Source organism: Corapipo altera, unplaced genomic scaffold, assembly GCF_003945725.1.
Source record: "Corapipo altera isolate COAL_440 unplaced genomic scaffold, ASM394572v1 2b, whole genome shotgun sequence".
Lineage (NCBI taxonomy): Eukaryota > Metazoa > Chordata > Aves > Passeriformes > Pipridae > Corapipo > Corapipo altera.
Window position 1 is genome coordinate 35,746,960 of NW_020884874.1, and position 17,156 is coordinate 35,764,115.

General features: G+C 37.1%; 1 protein-coding gene across 3 annotated transcripts in view; it reads right to left on the reverse strand.

Annotated features, from left to right (window-relative positions):
• WDR27 (WD repeat domain 27) overlaps positions 1-17,156 on the reverse strand; it is a 98,898-nt gene that overhangs the window by 377 nt on the left and 81,365 nt on the right. The gene's annotated exons all lie outside the window — the stretch shown is intronic.

Genomic DNA, 17,156 nt, shown 5'->3' on the forward strand with positions numbered 1-17,156 from the left:
AATGTGTATGACTCAAGAAGAGAGTATGGAAGAAATAAGAAAGAGCTGGAATAAATGAAAATGGAAAATACTGTGAATTAAATCAAGCATACCAACAAATGCGGTTTTCTAATTTTTATTGGTGTTAAACGTAGAATAAGAATTTCCTTTGCAAGAAAGTATGTTGAAAAACTTCTATGAAGACACAAGTCTCGAACACATGCATAAAGAGCCTTCAACTGCATTTAGCTTTCTTTTACCAGTCTCAGAAGATCTTTATTATAAAATAAGAGAAAATACTATTTTCTGCAATTACTTCTACCAACAAGCACTTAAAAACCTGCTGTATCTCAAAAAAGGATGATCTACAAACTGTACCACTTATTTTCCATGAAAATTTCAAGATGCTTAGTCCTTGCATATTAGAATTTACAGTTATTCATACCAGTGATAAAAGTCTGAATAGCAGGAATCAAATATGCATCTCATTCTCCAACCAGTTCATTTGGTTAACTTTGCACATCCTCATTTTTCTTGATTTGTTCTGTCTTTGATGCTTTTAATAATTTGTTTTATTCCTTTGAATGAAGAGCCTCTGTGGTCAATAAGTTATCTTCTTGGGTTTGTATTCCCTCCTTCAACATCTCCAATGATCAATTCTTCTAATCTCTGATAACTCTTATCTCCCAAGACCATGACTGTTGTTCTCTTTTTTTCTTCTTTCTCACTCTTATTTATGTAACATGAAAGTATAGACTACCAAAAACTGTCAGATTTAATTCCTCCAGCTCTATTTTTTACAGCTATCCAAGACTATTACATATCCCCAAAGACTTCTAGTATCTCCTTATCTACCTCTGTAACTTATTATTGTGTCGTTGTTTAACCCCAGATGGCAACTGAGCACTGTGCAGCTGCTTATCCCCTCCCTCCACTAGCAGTGGGATGGGGGAGAGAATAAGAAAAGAACAAGTGAGAAAATTCATGGTTTGAGATAAAGACAGTTTAATGAGAAGGAAAAGGAAGAAAAGAAATAATGATAAAATGATTATAAGATACAAGTGATTCACAATTCTCACCACTCACTGACCAATGCCTAGCTAGTTCTCAAGTAGATGCACCAGGTCAGTTTTCCCCCAGTTTATATACTGAGCATGACCATCTTATGGTATGGAATATCCCTTTGGCCAGTTTGAGTCACCTGCTCTGGCTGTGTCCCCTCCCAACCTTCTCACTGGTGGGGCATGAGCAGCTGAAAAATTCTTGACTTGCTCTAAACACTACTCAGCAACAACTAAAACATCAGTGTGCTATCAACACTATTGTCATACTAAATCTAAAGGACATCAGCTACTAGGAAGAAAAATAATTCTATCACAGCTAAAACCAGGACATATTGTAAAGATATCTAAATAATTTAGATATAAAATATCTAAATAATGTATCCTTTCTAAATTTCTGTAGCCATTTATCTTGTGGAAGAAAAAGAAAATGTTTTTATTATTATTTCATGTTATCAAAAGAGAAATGATCTTACCTGAGAAATCAGAGATGAATTCTATTCTATACTGAAGATTCATTAATACAGGAGATAATACAGAAACCTTGTTTAGCTTTCAATTTAAAACAAAATAATTTTAAACAAACTGCAGTTTTACAAGACCTAAGGAGGTCATCTTGTCCATCTTCACGCTCCTAGGTGCAACCACTGGAAACATTAGAAGAGTTTAGCTATGGCTTTGTCTGGCTAAATATTGAAAATTTTCAAGAAAATTTCACAACTCATTTCAGTATTGCATGCCCTTCCTTAATGTCCAATCTGAACCTCAAAAACTGCAATGTGTGGTCAGTCCTCTGATCATATTCTCTGACAGTACTGAAACATGGCTTGGCTGCCACCTGCTAAATGTATTCGCTACACTGCTATTACATTCTTCCAGAGTCCTTCTGTTTTCACTAATCACAAAAAATCATCTTTCTACTTCATTTAACCACCTCCACAATTTTGGCAGCACCATATCAATTATTAGACAGTTAAAACAACACTCATAATCCAAAAAATTGCCTAATTATTAAAGAAATATTTCATAAAAAATAGAGTTTTCAATGGGCTTAATGAGCCCATTCTGAGTTCTTTAAACATTGGTGTGGATTTTTTTCCTTCTCAGACTCAGGTTCCCTTGGGTTACATCTAGACATTATATGGGTTAATGTAAACTAGCTCTGCTCTAGTCCAGTGGATTGAAAGTCTGTTAGCACACTGAGAGCATCCCTGGAGTTCATTTTCTGGTTTGGTTTTATCAGAGACAAGCCCAAAATGCATTCTCACAAACCATACAGCAGTGAGAAGTGAAGTGGGATAAATAGGGACAACTTGTTGAATCACTTCAAAAGCACATTTCTGATCCAACTAAATTGCTAATACACAGTCACAGGAAGCCCAGTTTAGCTTTCAGAGTTTAGAATAGATTTCTATGCCTGATTGCTGAAAAAGCATTTTCAATTATCTAAGTGGCATACTTCATAGAATTATAGAATCTCTTGAGCTGCAAGGGACCCACAAGGATCACTGAAGTCCAAGTCCTGGCCCTGTATAGGACCATCCCCAAGAATGTGCATTGTGCAAACACTTCTTGAACTCTGCAAGGCTTGATGCTGTGACCAGTTCCCTAGGGAGCCTGTTCCAGCAGCCAAACACCCTCTGGGTGAAGAAACTTTTTCTAATATCCAACCTAAACCTCCCCTGACACAACTTCAGGCCATTCCCATTGGTCCTGTCACTGGTCACCACAGAGTGCCTGCCCCTTCTCTTCCCCTGGTGAGGAAGCTGTAGAGGGCTATGAGATCTCCCCTAAGTCTTCCTTTCTCCTCTTTCAGAAGTGACTGAAGATAAATGTGGAATACCCATAACAACAGTTTAGAGTCTGTTAAATTTCAGACAATATAGAAATTTTAATTAGTAGTATGATAGTAATAGGATAACAGTATAAAGTTGCTTGCAACCTTTATTAATATAGATAAAAAAGAGCTACTAAAAATCTAACCTATAGGACCCATGAAATTCCTGATTTATTACTCTTAAGAGCTATTAAAATTGATTAATGAAGTATGTTCTGAGCTATATTTAGAATTTATAGAAATCTCAGTAAGATTTTAAAGAAAAGAGTAATGTTTAACTTATGCCAACATTACATTTCCCAATAATGCAAGCATGTTACTTCATTCAAACCCCTCAACTCCCAAACATGATACTCCAAAACTGTTTTACACTATATTTGAAATCTCAGTAGGAGTTAACTCAATATACTACTTAAAATTTAAAAAAAAAAACCACACAAAACCAAACAAAACCCCAAACAACAAATACAAAACAACCAACCAAAAAAAAATAAAAAAGAAAAAAACACAAGCCAAAAAACCCCAAACTAATTGTGTCTTACTATTACATATTCAAATTTTGGCATAGGTTCTGTGAATAATTTGAAACCAATGTAAAGGTTTCGTATGGGACACTAGAAGATTATAAAATATTAGAGGGCATATGAAAGAGTAGACTATTTTTTTATGTCTATGTATACATGAGGGAAGAAAAGACTTTCAAGTAGGGCAGAGAAGATTGAAGTTCTGTGCATTTTAGAGCTTTTTACAGAAAATTCAAGGTTTAGAAAGCACCTCAGACAGGTGGTGCCAGAACAGGTAGGAGAACAAGTTCTTGAACACAGTTCTCCTTTACATGGGCTGCACAAGATACAAAAGTTTACCACAATATAAAAGTTTAACACAGTAAAGTTAAAACAGTGCCATGCAGTGTTGGAAGGCTGTCAGTTAACAAACAGAATGAATTTCAAGACATTCCCTTTTATACTAACACAGTATATATATATATATTTTTTTTTATCTTTGGTGGGTGGGAAATACATTTCTGTAGTGATGTCACACTAAAAAAAAAAAAAACCACAAACATGCTATAAATTAGAGACCTCAAAATTTTAAGCCACAAACATGAACAGTTGGATTTGTACAGAAATGCATATAACCAATATTTTGTTTTAATATTTCACAAAACACATACATATCTAGGAATACAGAGCAGGCTTCAAGACGTACTCTACTTCAGAAAATAACAAGAATCAAAGCAATTTCAGCTAATTTCACATTAGAGGTACATCATATGATTTTGCTTTCTTTTAGTTAGTACAAATATGCATAATATTCAAGAAGAGATACAGATTTTGAAAAAGTCTTCTAGCTGCACAGCAAAAAGTATCATCTTGACAAAAGTCCAGTATCTCAGCAGAACAGATGGGAACATAAATTTTAGGAGTTTAGTATTTTCAGCTTTCATTATTCAAACTATTCTATGAAAATAAGAGGTCACAAGCAGAACCAATGCTCTTGAATCTTGCATTGGTTTCACAACTAGCAACAATCAAGAGCAACAGTAAAAAGAGACATTGTGGAACTGGTTTTTATTATATTTTTCCTTTTCAGAAAGTGATGCCTAAGGCAATGCTTTTATTTGAAGTAGAAGAATAGATAAACTGGAGCAAAGAGCCGGAGCTATGGTCTGTCTTGGTATCTTCTCCAAAAGTGCTATAAACAAATACCTACAAAAGAGTGAGATAGTCTTTCCTAGGGAGACTAACCTAGTGCTAGGTTAATGGTTATACTCCATGAACTTAAGGGTCTTTTCCAAACAAAATGGCTCTATGGTTCTATGACTTCCTGAGACAAATACATTTTCTCATATTTGCTGATGTAGTCAAGGGTTGACTCCAGTGACCACCCTCAGCATGAAACAGTCATTCTTAGCATCTAAAATCTGATCTCTTCATACATCCTGATATGGAAGGGTAATGGACCTTCCTGCCTTCACTGATCTATCTATAACACAGACAGTGTTGCCATCCTGGCCTTGTTATTAGGGTATAAATTCACTGCTGTATTCTTCCTATACAGGACCAGAATTTCAGTCTCTACAGGACTCATTACTTGTTGAGGTTTATTAATTTGCCCCTGTTTATTAATTTATGCTGTCATTAACATAAAGCATATCTCCACTACTGGCAAGGTGTGGTCTGTGTTCCCTGTACACTTTGCAATCATGTACTGGAGTGCCTCACTGATTACCCTTCTTCCATCAAATTTGTGATAAGCCTAACAGATCATCCAGGATGCTTTTGCTCAGTGCTGACCACTCTGTTTTCCCATTTTATTTCTTATTATTTGTGCAAATGTATCACTAGTTCTTTTTTTTGGAAGCTTTTTTCTACCTGACTATTTTTAGCCTCTGGCATACCTGTGATGCTACAGAAATTCTGTATCTTGATCTTTCACAGAAGTGTCATCCCAAACTCGACCTTCAGTTTTAAAACCTTAGTTCCATTATGACTCAGATTAAGTTAATCTTTTCTGGATATATGTTCCTGGAATGTCCTGGTGAGTTTCCCTAATGTATCATATTTTTAAATGTATTATCCACTTCAGCACCTGCATCTCTTTGTTGTCAGACTTTAGTAAATATTATTTATGTGCTCAATAAAAGCAAAATTCTCATCTGTATTTAACATAACATTTTTATAGGCAAGTAAAACTAGTAACTCCCAGTAAGTCTTTTGATGTGTTAAAATTACTTGACCAAAATATAATATATCAAACAATCTTAAATCCATCTTAATGCTTCTATACTAATATTCAGAAATCTTTTTCACTTATATATGATGTTGATGAAGAAAACCTGAAGGAATAAGCCAGCTCAAATAACTGCAAACTCCTATAATGGACCTGATTTGTTTGACTTAGCCTTCTCAAACATAGGTAGAAATCTGTGTAAGTATATAATAATCTTCAAGCAGCAAGATGATAAAAAAACCCCAAATTAAAGACCCTAATCTAAAAGAATATAATCTACTTCATATTCTTCTGCCACTAGAGTTAATGAAGAAACAAATACATGAGAGAAGGTAGTTATATCTTTATGCCACTCCTGGAAGACACATCAACCCCATAGCAATGCAAATGCATTGAGTATAAGTGTGATGCAGGACAGGGTTTTAGGGAAAACTCTGTACATTTTCCAGCTTTAAGATACAAGCTAATGCTTGTTAAGTCCAACAAATTTTGTTTTAAGTTTCCTCTAACTTCAAGGGGCTTTAAATAGTATCTTAAAACTGGAACAACACACTAATTCAGTTTCTCTTTACAACTCACAGCAATCCAAAGAATCTCTTTTCACTATTTGCTGCTATACTATCAATGACAACACAAACAGGCCCCCAAATGCTGTTTTTCTTTTAACAGTCCATATTAAATATTTCCATTCCAGAAAGCATGCCAGTTTGGCAGTAGACTCTCATATGTGAAGAACACTAGGACAAAGTGTTATTTGACAGGAGAACTACTGGGAAAGTGTCTCAAACAAAATTTATACCATGAACCTAAATAAATTATTTTCTCCTTTCCTTAGTGTGAGCTTTGCTTACTACATAAGTTGTCTTTCTCCAAACTTTTTAATTTTTAATGACATCATTATATTAGCTTGGGCTTTACAACATCATACCTGTTTTTATGTCAAAAATTGTTATTAATTTTGTTGTTGATTTCACTACAAGTAGAAAGATGAAGAGTAAAAGAATAGTCATTTTAAAACCTCCAGACACCTTTGCAGTAAAAAGTGAACTTAGGAAAGGACTCAATAAACACAGTTGCATTCTTTTACCAATCTTACCTTAATTAGAGGTATCATGCTAATCACCTGATGCTATTTCAATTTTATGTCTGTCACAAATAAAATAATTTCTATTCCTATGCCTCATTACAACTGTTAATTCTTCTTTCATTTTTTTCTTTCAATTACATTATCAATAAGAAATTAAGAACATACCATGAACATTTCTTCTTCTATTATAACCTTGCTTTACTGCCCTATTGGTAAAATCATGCCATACATTAACAATGCATGTTTATACGGGCATTTATGCATGAGTTCATATCCATACATACACAAACTTTATGTTTACTTTCTTCAAACTTTAAAAGTTGTTTTATGTTCTGATTGTGTTTCAGATAAAGAATACCTCAGAGCCTTTCTTACTGAACCCACAAAGGTTCAGGAAGCTGCATTTAAACAAGAGTGCTATGTTAGTATTACCATGTCTTTATAAATACACAGCAATTAACATATACAAACACACAATGCAATTTAAAATACAGCTGGCTTGCCTTGGGATATTACACTGAAGAAATCTAAAATGTCTTACTTTGCTGGTTCATGTACATAAAAATAGTATAAGGAATAAACTTATCCATTGTTAGAGTAACTCAACCTAAACCTATACAATTGGTTCTAAATTTACAGTATTTAAACAGCCTGTAAGATGTTTATCCCCACATTTGGGATTCCCTTGGAGAGTTCATACTCAGAGTCAGCGTTTCTTTGCTTTCTGACAAAAAAGCTGAAGAATTTCCATATTTCTGCATGAAGCCCTGCTCCCACTGGAGTTGAGAGGAAAGTCACCAGCAACTACAAAGAGCTGGAAATAACCTCTAGGGTTTGTGGTTTATACCACCAACAATGATTACCACTTCTGTTTTAGGTATTCATATTGACTGCTACATCTGTTTTGTAGTCACAAAGAGACTCATAGAATTTAAAAATCCTGAGGAGATTGAGATGTGGAATAGGAATGCTACAAAAATATTTTCAATTGTAAGAACAATGAAAGTCTTAGGAACAGATTCTCTTTGCTGACCAGATTTAAACTGGATAATTCTACTGGCTTACATGTTTTAACTTCACTTTTCCATTGTTTTGACTGATATATTTGTCAGTTACGTCTCAGTTGCAAATGGTCCTTCTACCACAAAATTTGACCATGTAACTTATTCTTTAGATGGTGTAGTGGGTTGACCCTGGCCAGATGCCAGGTACCCACTAAAACCACTCTCTCGCTCTCCATCTACAGCTGGACAGAGGAGAGAAAAAAACCAGTTAAGGATTCATGAGTTGAGAGAAAACCTGGGAGAGGTGACTTACTGATCACCTTCACAGGCAAAAGGACTGAAAGTGGGGATAGTACTTAAATTTATTACTAACAGGATAAGAGCAAAGGAGTGAGAAATAAAATAATCTTAAAACCACCTTCCCGCCACCCCTTCTTCCTTCCATGTCTTCCCCCTCCCTCCCAGTGGTGCAGGAGGATAGAGAATGGGAGTTATTGTCAGTTGTTGCTTCTGCTGCTGCTGCTCAGGGAGAGGAGTCCTTCCCCTGCTCTCAGGGAGACAGTCCTGATGGACCTCTCCAATGTGAGTCCCTCCCTCGGGCAACAGTTCTTCCCAAACTGCTGTCCTGTGGGTCACTCCTCCATAGGGTGCAGTCCTTCATGAATGAGCTGTACCAACGTGGGTCCCCCACAGCGGCCACAAGTCCCACCCAGGAAAAACCTGCTCCAGCGTGGGCTCCCCTCTCCGTGGGCTGCAGGTCTCCAGTAGGACCCTGTTCCAGCTTGGGCTTCCCATGGGGTCACAGCCTCCTTCATGCATTCACCTGCTCCGGCATGGTCTCCTCCATAGGCTGCAGGTGGGTCTCTGCACCCCGATGGTCCTCCATGGGCTACAGGGGTACAGCTGCTCCACCATGGTCTGCACCACGGGCTGCAGGGGCCTCAGCTCCGGCGCCTGGAGCAACTCCTGCCCCTCCTTCTGCACTGACCATGGTGTCTACATTGTTGTTCACATGTTCTCACTCCACTCTTCCCTGGCTGGAATTCTTTCTGTGCAACAACCTTCTGTTCTTAAATATGTTATCACAGAGGCATTACTATCACTCCTTATTGGCTTGGTCTTGGCCAGTGGCAGGAAGCCTGTCCTGGAGCCGGCTGGCATTGGCTTCATCGGACATGGGAAGCTTCTAGCAGCTTCTAACAGAAGCCATCTGTGTATCTGTCCCCTCATTACCAAAACCTAGCCACAGAAATCCACTACAGCTCTCCATAAAACAGCACAAGGAAAGGTACACACCTCAGAATGGAATCCATAAAAGCAGCATGCTGAGTAGGGAGATATTTGCCAATACGTCCAACAAAGAAATGATGAAATCAGAGGTATGCCTTCCAGCCTTTCCCAGGATTTGGCTCCTTACTATGAACTAGGCAGTGGGAAGCTACCTCCACTCAGGATTCACAGTCTAGAACACTTTCCTTAGAATGGTTGTTTATGGCCTGCATTGCTGTAACAATTGGCTGACTACTGCAATTCACAATGGATTTTTTTTTTTAGTTTCTGAATATTTTATTCAATATTCACTTCAGAGATACAGAGATATAGAGATATAGAGAAATAAAGGTACTCCAAACAGCAAACTGTTTTAAACAAGGATCTCCACAATTTTGGGTACTATCAAAGATTGATACCACGTAAGAGAAACTCATGCTAGGAAGGGAAACTCCAGTATGTGTTATGGCATATGGCTGCAGTTATGGGCAGGAGTTGGCAGAGTTATTCATCTCCAGATGAACTAAATAATAACCTGCACTGACATTTCCCCACAAAGTGAGTATAGGACATAGAATGAAAAGAATATTCTAGATGAAGAAACGTTGATCTGTTTCATGTATCATCAAGATCCATTCTGCAATTAAAAGTTTTTCTGTCCCTGCTCTTCCAATTAGAAGTTGTTCCAGGTCCCTACTCATTTGATTATTAGGCAGGAAAATAGAAAAGAGGCTTTCAGTTTTTCCATGATTGCAGTTTCTAAGGAATACTTTTTGAAAGTTTCATGGATGGAATAAGGATTCTACTAAGAATTCCACATTCTACAATATTTCACTATTTCATGATTTCAGGCAATTCTCCCTTACGTATAGTTCCATAGCTCAAGTTCTGTACAGCAGACACAAATTTGCACAGATCAGAGGACAGTTGCTTATCTGGTTGCTCATTTTTTCAGCCACATATCCAGACATATCTGTCACCTATTCCACTTTAAATGTGGGGCACTGTAATAAAGCAGTTGTCATAATTACAGCATATTGAAGGCCATCTTGGAACAGTCAGGTTACTGTCAGTTTGCCCAGAGAGATTGTGGAGTCTCCATTCTTGAAGACATTCAAAAGCTGACCGGACATGGGCCTGACCAACCTGCTGAGCAGGTCCTGCTTGAGCAAGGATGTTGGACTAGATGACCTCCACCAATCTCTTCCAACCTCAACCATTCTGTAATTCTTTGATACTAGACTGGTGAAGCAGGGATCTGAAGATACTGCATGATGAACAACAACAAAGAGTGCAATGCAGTACAGTATGTTATTTGCCTCAATAATTATTATATAAGAAAGAAGGTGCCAAGATTAGTCAAACTTTGGTAGAATTAAGTGAAATCCATTTAAATTTTCAAAAATTAAAATATATAATTGGTGGTATTTTTAATACATTTTTAATGAAAAAACACTTTTACTATATTCTTACAATAGCAATTTTTGAAAGGCTGCAAAATACACTTGGAACTCACATGGCTGGACAAATGATCAGGAATGTTTTCCAGATCATTTGCTTTAATGATGGGTTTGAAACAACTTAAATGTAATCTCAGACATTCTTCAAAAGCCTGCCACAATCTCTGAGGCTACTAATGTTTGCATGACATCATTGTCATTACAATCCTGTGTCTTCACTCAGTAACTAAAAAAACTGAGGGAAACATGAAAAAGAGTTTTACTAGGGTCCTACTCAGGTGTATAATTTCAAATTCCACTTCAAAATCTGGACATTAGCTCACAGCAAAATACACTAAAAAACCAAAATTCTTTCATGTAAACCTAGCCACACAAGCATAGTTAGGCAGTCCCTTTCAAAGCAGTAGTTTTATACCCCTAAGTATCCTTGAACCACTAGAGAAATGGATTTTCTTTCCTAAAACTGAAGTTCGTATCAGAATTTAAGAGGCCCACGTTTCTTCTTTTATTAGTCCACACTCACATTTACTTAGAGTATAATGCTTTTTTTTCCCCAAAAGCCAGATATTCTCATGCAATTTCCATATTTAAAATAGTCAATTCACCATGTATCACAAAAGACAGACAACTATCCAAAGAGTAAACCTTCTGTACGAAGGTACTTCTATTACTTCTTGCATTCAACATTCTCAAACCAAAAAGCAAGAGTAAAAGGAAATTTTCAACGTTTCATCTTGAGTAGTGTCATTTCTATCCCCATATGGTATTTACAAAATACAGACATAAAGTCTGTACAAAAGCTTTAAGAAAGAGCAACATTTTTTTTTTCCAAGTAGTGTTAAGTGCTGACCACATATGCAAAAAGCAGTATTATGAAGTCATTTGTGCCTGGCAGATCTAGACCCAATAGAAAAGAACTGCAAATGGATGTATTTCTTCAGAGTACCTAAATATACAGTTCAAATTGTCACAATAATTTAAAAGATCTTAAAATATAAAAAGACCTCTTATTCATAGAAAATCTCTCAGATTGGTTGTTTAAAAGAAAGGGGTATAAAAGCAGACAGATCATAAAAAAATTTAGCAATTGCCACAGTGGCTGGAGGAAACCTAAATTCTACTGCGTTTTAGTTTAATTCTGGGTTAATTTAAATAAAGAAAATAAACAATTATTAGTTACTGATCTTCTTATATGCTTATACCAAAAAAATTGCTGAGATATAGTAAGTCTGTTTAAATATATGTTGTTTTTCTAAAAAAACAATAAATGTAATTTTTAAAATACATTAAATTAATGGAAATGTTAAAAAAAACTCAGTTCTGCTCTACTCTACAAAATGCAGTATGATCTTTTTATATGAGTTAAATTTTCTAAAGCCTCTCTATATTTACTAATGACTTTTAGGCAGACTAATACCCATATATTTTGAAATTTATTAAAGTTAATGTACAGAGATTAAATAAAAATAATTTCAGGTGTCTGTGGATCTGGCCTAAAATGGTTGAAAACAAGGAAATTTATATTTACATCTTCCATAATATTTGTATGTAACAAAGTTTAACCTGAAATTAAAATATAACCTTATACATGAACTGCAGAATTGTACCTTCCTGATCAAGGTAATGGAAATGTGATTGTACTAGTACTATATTATCATTTTCCCAAAGAATGAAACAGGTTCCACTGTGTCAAAAATACGTCTGGAAGCAACTGCTGAAAGTAATTCTTAAGATGAACCTTGAAGAGAAGGAGAAGCCAAAAGTGTTTTCCATATATAATGAAGTACAGTTGTTGGCAGTCAAAAAACATAAAACATAATGAGATGTCACCACAAGAAAAAAGTACCTTCCCACTACTTAGTGACACATCACAACAGCCTGTATGTGAAAGAGTCCAGGTGACCCATTAGTAGCAATGTGAGTGTGTCTTTGTAGTCTCCCCAGGCTATGCTCTGAGAGTCATGGGCTATTGTCACTTGGAATCTAACACACTAAAAAGCATGGATGAGCCCTAAATCCCAGTGCTTTCCTGCCTTAAAAAGGGCATGCTCTCTTGTCAAAAAATGAAAGATGATTTTTTACAGTGCAGAGAGCTAAAAGGCATCTACAAGACTCCATGGCAGGATCAGCTGTACAGCATGAATTTTCCATTCAGGATCACTTCAGTATGTATAATCATCTTGAGGAGAAGGACATCACTAATTGCACTTTTATCATTCAACAGACTATTATTTTAAATTTTTTCAAATAGTCTTATATTTTGAGATTATAATTGTTGACACTAGACAACTGAGATGCAAATTTTCAATGGCAAACTATGGTACAACTGTGGACACATAAATGTACATCACTCTTTTTAAGTGGAATTTCTCAAAGAGAACATATGCCATTTATCTGAAGTCAACAAAGGCTGCCTCTGGCTTTTCTGGTAGAGAATAGCAAGTACCCATTAGCTGTAAAACTCTAGACTGTTAGATGAAAGCTCAGACTAATGATTCACAATTAATTTGAAAATTAAGCCCACCAGGATGGGCTGATTCATGGTGTTTACAGGCATTTTCTACATGTCATAGGCACATCTTTCTCTTGTATTGCCTCGGGTGAAAAAACTTTCCAAGATGATGCATTTTCTGGGACCATACATAGGTCTTTTCCTGAACAGTGTCAAAAAGCACTTCCATTCTCAAGCACAACCCTCATGAAACCCTCCCACCACCAGCTCATGAGTGTCTTCAGGGCTGAGCTAAACTAGTCAGATTAGGAAATAGGTCTAAATACCTGTTTTAATACCACTGTGTGTACCCATGCGCATTTTGGTTTTCATCAAGAAAATGAAGTCTTCATGGTCAAGTGCAAAAACCAGTTTCTTAGTGCCTTATCCACTTTGAAAATAGGAATAAGAAGACTTTCCCACCAACCTAGAGCTAAAGTGAAAGTAGGTAGAATGAAAGAACTGGTATACCACTCAAGATCTCACAAGCAAGAAATAGGGAGAATTTGCATGTGTTATATAGGTAAGACATTTTTAGAAGTATTGTTTTCTTATAAATATATTCCAAGTAACACAATATGAAAAAAGATAGGTAGTCCTGTTTTGATAAAATTTAATTTTAAAAAGAAATTTTTAAGATTACTGACATCTTGTGCAGATTTACCTTTAAATATTTGAAATGCATATTCTAAATCTTAATGGTACTTAAATATAAATGTCCTTTCAATAGTTTCCTATTCCTGTGCAAAATATTCGATGAGGGTGTACATATTTTTTTCTTTGTAACCTTCCACTTTAACAAAGCATAGGTCATAAAACTGGAATACTCTTCACTTCTCCACCCACAAAAGCTAGCAGGAATAGAAGGACAACATGAACTGATTTTGCTTTTCACTTTACATTTAACTTTGTTAAATTAGAAAGTTTAATCTTTCTGGTAAGCTGAAATAAACTTATCAAAGGTGTAATTTCAAAGTTCCTTGCCGTTGTGATTCGACTACGCAACAGTAGGCTCCAAATGTGGAACTACTCCTTTCATGAGATGAAGATTACTGATAAACAAATTATTTAATGTTTCCTACTGCCATTTGGGAAATAAGGACTGTATCTGAAGTGCCTACAAGTGATAAACTTTGCTGTTCATCAGTTCCTCATTAACCTGATATATTTTGGACAGCACATATAATATAAATATATCACAGAGGAAAGCTGAAATGAAAATATCTTTGTGCAAAAATGCAAAATAATTTATTTTTTAAATCATGTTTTAATTTATTTTCTATCATATCATTGACAAGTATGTAGATTCCTATATATATTTTTGACTATAACCATATAAAATGTGAAAGGACCTAAATATGCACCCTGATAAATATTCCCTCTAGCTAGCAACACAGTGAACACACAATTTCAAAAATATTCTAATTTTCAGAGCACTGAATATTGACCAATTTTTGTTAACTTTTCAAAATTGCAAATATGGAGAAATATTCTCCAGGAAAAAATGCAACACCAAATTGCAGTTTGGAGCAAAATCAATTACTAAAATAATATACACTCACAAAATACTCAGAAGACTAACCAGAGGTAGTTTCCTGGAACTTCTTAGCTCACAAAAGAAAAACAGTAGAGAAATTAGATTAATAGCTTTCTTATAATGTGTTTTTCCTAAGTGTATGATTTGTACAGCCAAATGAGAAGTTTAAATGTGGCATGTCAAGTAACAAGTTCATTCAGTGTGCTGTACCTCAAACATACATACAAAAACATTTGCATTAAGTAACTGAGGGGGGGAGGAGGATTGGTTAGACTGAATACATTACGTTTAAACCCAAGCTTTAAACCAACTTTAAGTCTTATAGGGAGAAGTCTTCCATTTATATCATCACAGAAACAAAAACAAAGAACTTTCAAGGCATGAAATTTAGGGCATGTCTGTACTGTGAAATAGACCATGGTGTGGTTATCCTTGAGTCAACAGGGAATCAAGGCAATATGTCTAAATGGTTTAGCACAGCGCTATGCAGTCTTACTTGTGTGGGTACAGGCAATGTAGCCACATTAGTTTGGTGTGACCTTCCAGAGACTTAGTAAGGATGGCAAGAGTCATCTCTTCTACATCTCATCTACAGTGCTGGAATAAAACCGTTTAACTGTCCCAGGCCACAAACTGGCTTGTCAGAACTCCACTGATGAGTTTAAGTCTGGTGTGACTACAATGAGGCTGGATCCCCCATGCACACCTACATAAATATCACAGAACCACAGAATCACAGCATGGGTAAGGTTTGAAGGGACTACTGTGGGTCACCTGGTCCAACCTCCCTTCTCAAGCAGGGTCATCCTAGAGCATATGGTACAGGATTGTGTACAGACAGTTCTGGAATATTTCCAGAGAGGGAGACTCCACAACCTCTGGGCAATCTCTTCCAGTGTTTGGTCACCCGCACAGTAAAGAAGTTCTTTCTCATATTCACGTGGAACTTTCTGTGCATAAGTTTCTGCCTGCTGCCTCTTGTCCTATTGATTGGCACCACTGAGAAGAGCCTGATTCCAGTCTCTTGACACCCTCCCTTCAGATACCTATGGATATTGGTGATGTCCCCTCTCAGTCATCTCTTCTCGAGACTGAACAGGCCCAGCTCCCTCAGCCTGCCCTTGTAAGAGAGATGCTCCAGTCCCTTAATTATCTTTGAAGCCCTCCATTAGAACTGCTCCAGGAGCTCCATGTCTCTTGTACTGAGGACCTCAGAACTGGACACAGCACTCCAGATGTGGCTTCACTAGGGCTAAGTAGAGGGGCAGGATCACTTCCCTTGACCTGTTGGCAATGCTTTTCCTAATGCACCCCAGGATACCATTGGCATCCTTGGCCACAAGAAAACACTACTGGCTCATGGACAGCTTGTTGTCCACCAGGACCCCCAGGGCTTTCTCCACAGAGCTGCTTTCCAGCAGATCAGCCCCAAGCCTTTACTGATGCATCCAAGTCATTGATGGATGGGTTAATACTGGGCCCAGTACCAAACTTGAAGGTCACCACTAGTGACAGACCTTCAGCAAGAGACTGTGGCACTGATAATGACCCCCTGGCATCTTCTGTTCAGCCAGATCTCAATCTGTTGCACTGTCCACTCATCTAGTCCCCACTTCCTGAGTCTGTCTGTGAGGATGTTGTGAGATACAGTGTCAAAAGCCTTGCCGAAGTCGAGGTAGACAATATCCACTGCTCTACCCTCATCCATCCAGGCATTTGTTTCATCACAGAAGACCATGAGGTTGGTCAAGCATGATTTACCTTTTGTGAATCCATGTTGACTACTCCTGATCATATTCTTGTTGTCTATATGGAGAGAGACGGCCTCCAGAAAAGGCATTTCATCACCTTTCCAAGAATTGAGGTGAGGTTGCCTGGACAGTAGTTCACTGGGTCATCCTTCTTGCCCTTTTTGAAGACGGTGACATTTGCTTTCTTCCAGTCATCACGCACCTCTCCTGATTGTCACATCTCAAACATGGTCATGAGCAGCCTTGCTTATGGTGTCTGCAGCTCTCTCAGCACTCACGAACGCATTCAGTTAGGGTCCGTGGACTTAGCTGCACGTTAAGTTTGCCTAGGTGTTCTCTAACCCAATCCTCCTTGATGAAGGAAAAGTCTTCCTTCCAACACTCCTTTACCCTGGACTCCTGGGTCGAGAGGGCTGGGGCTGGGGTGCCTCTGCTCTAGTATTGAGGATAAAGGGAAGCCGTGTCCACTGCACTGCATATTTTCAGGTTCCTTTACATTATTAATTATGCACCAAGTAAATTTGCTTTAACCCTCAGAGTTATACAATATTCCTTGGAACAGATTTATAAAGTTTGTCTGGAAGATTCATTCCAATCCATTAAACAAGTCTGTCACCAAAGCTTAAGACTGCACTGGTAAGCAGAGCAGGTCCTGAAGTCACGACTTATCTCTACCATGCATGGGAAGTAATTTTCTTGGAAACATGCTGCCTTGCTTTCCTCTGTATTTACTAAAGAAAAACAGCTTGGAAAAGTAGAAACAAAACAACGTGTATTAGAGCCTCAGATAATGACAAAAGATAGATCCAACAGGGAACATTAAACTGGTTCTGGAGCAGAAAAATTGGCATCTTCCTACAGAGGGTCCTGTTAGCAGAAGATCTAGCAATATAGGAAAAATTAAAATGCCCACTCAAGCAACATAAACCAAAACCCAGTAACTAATA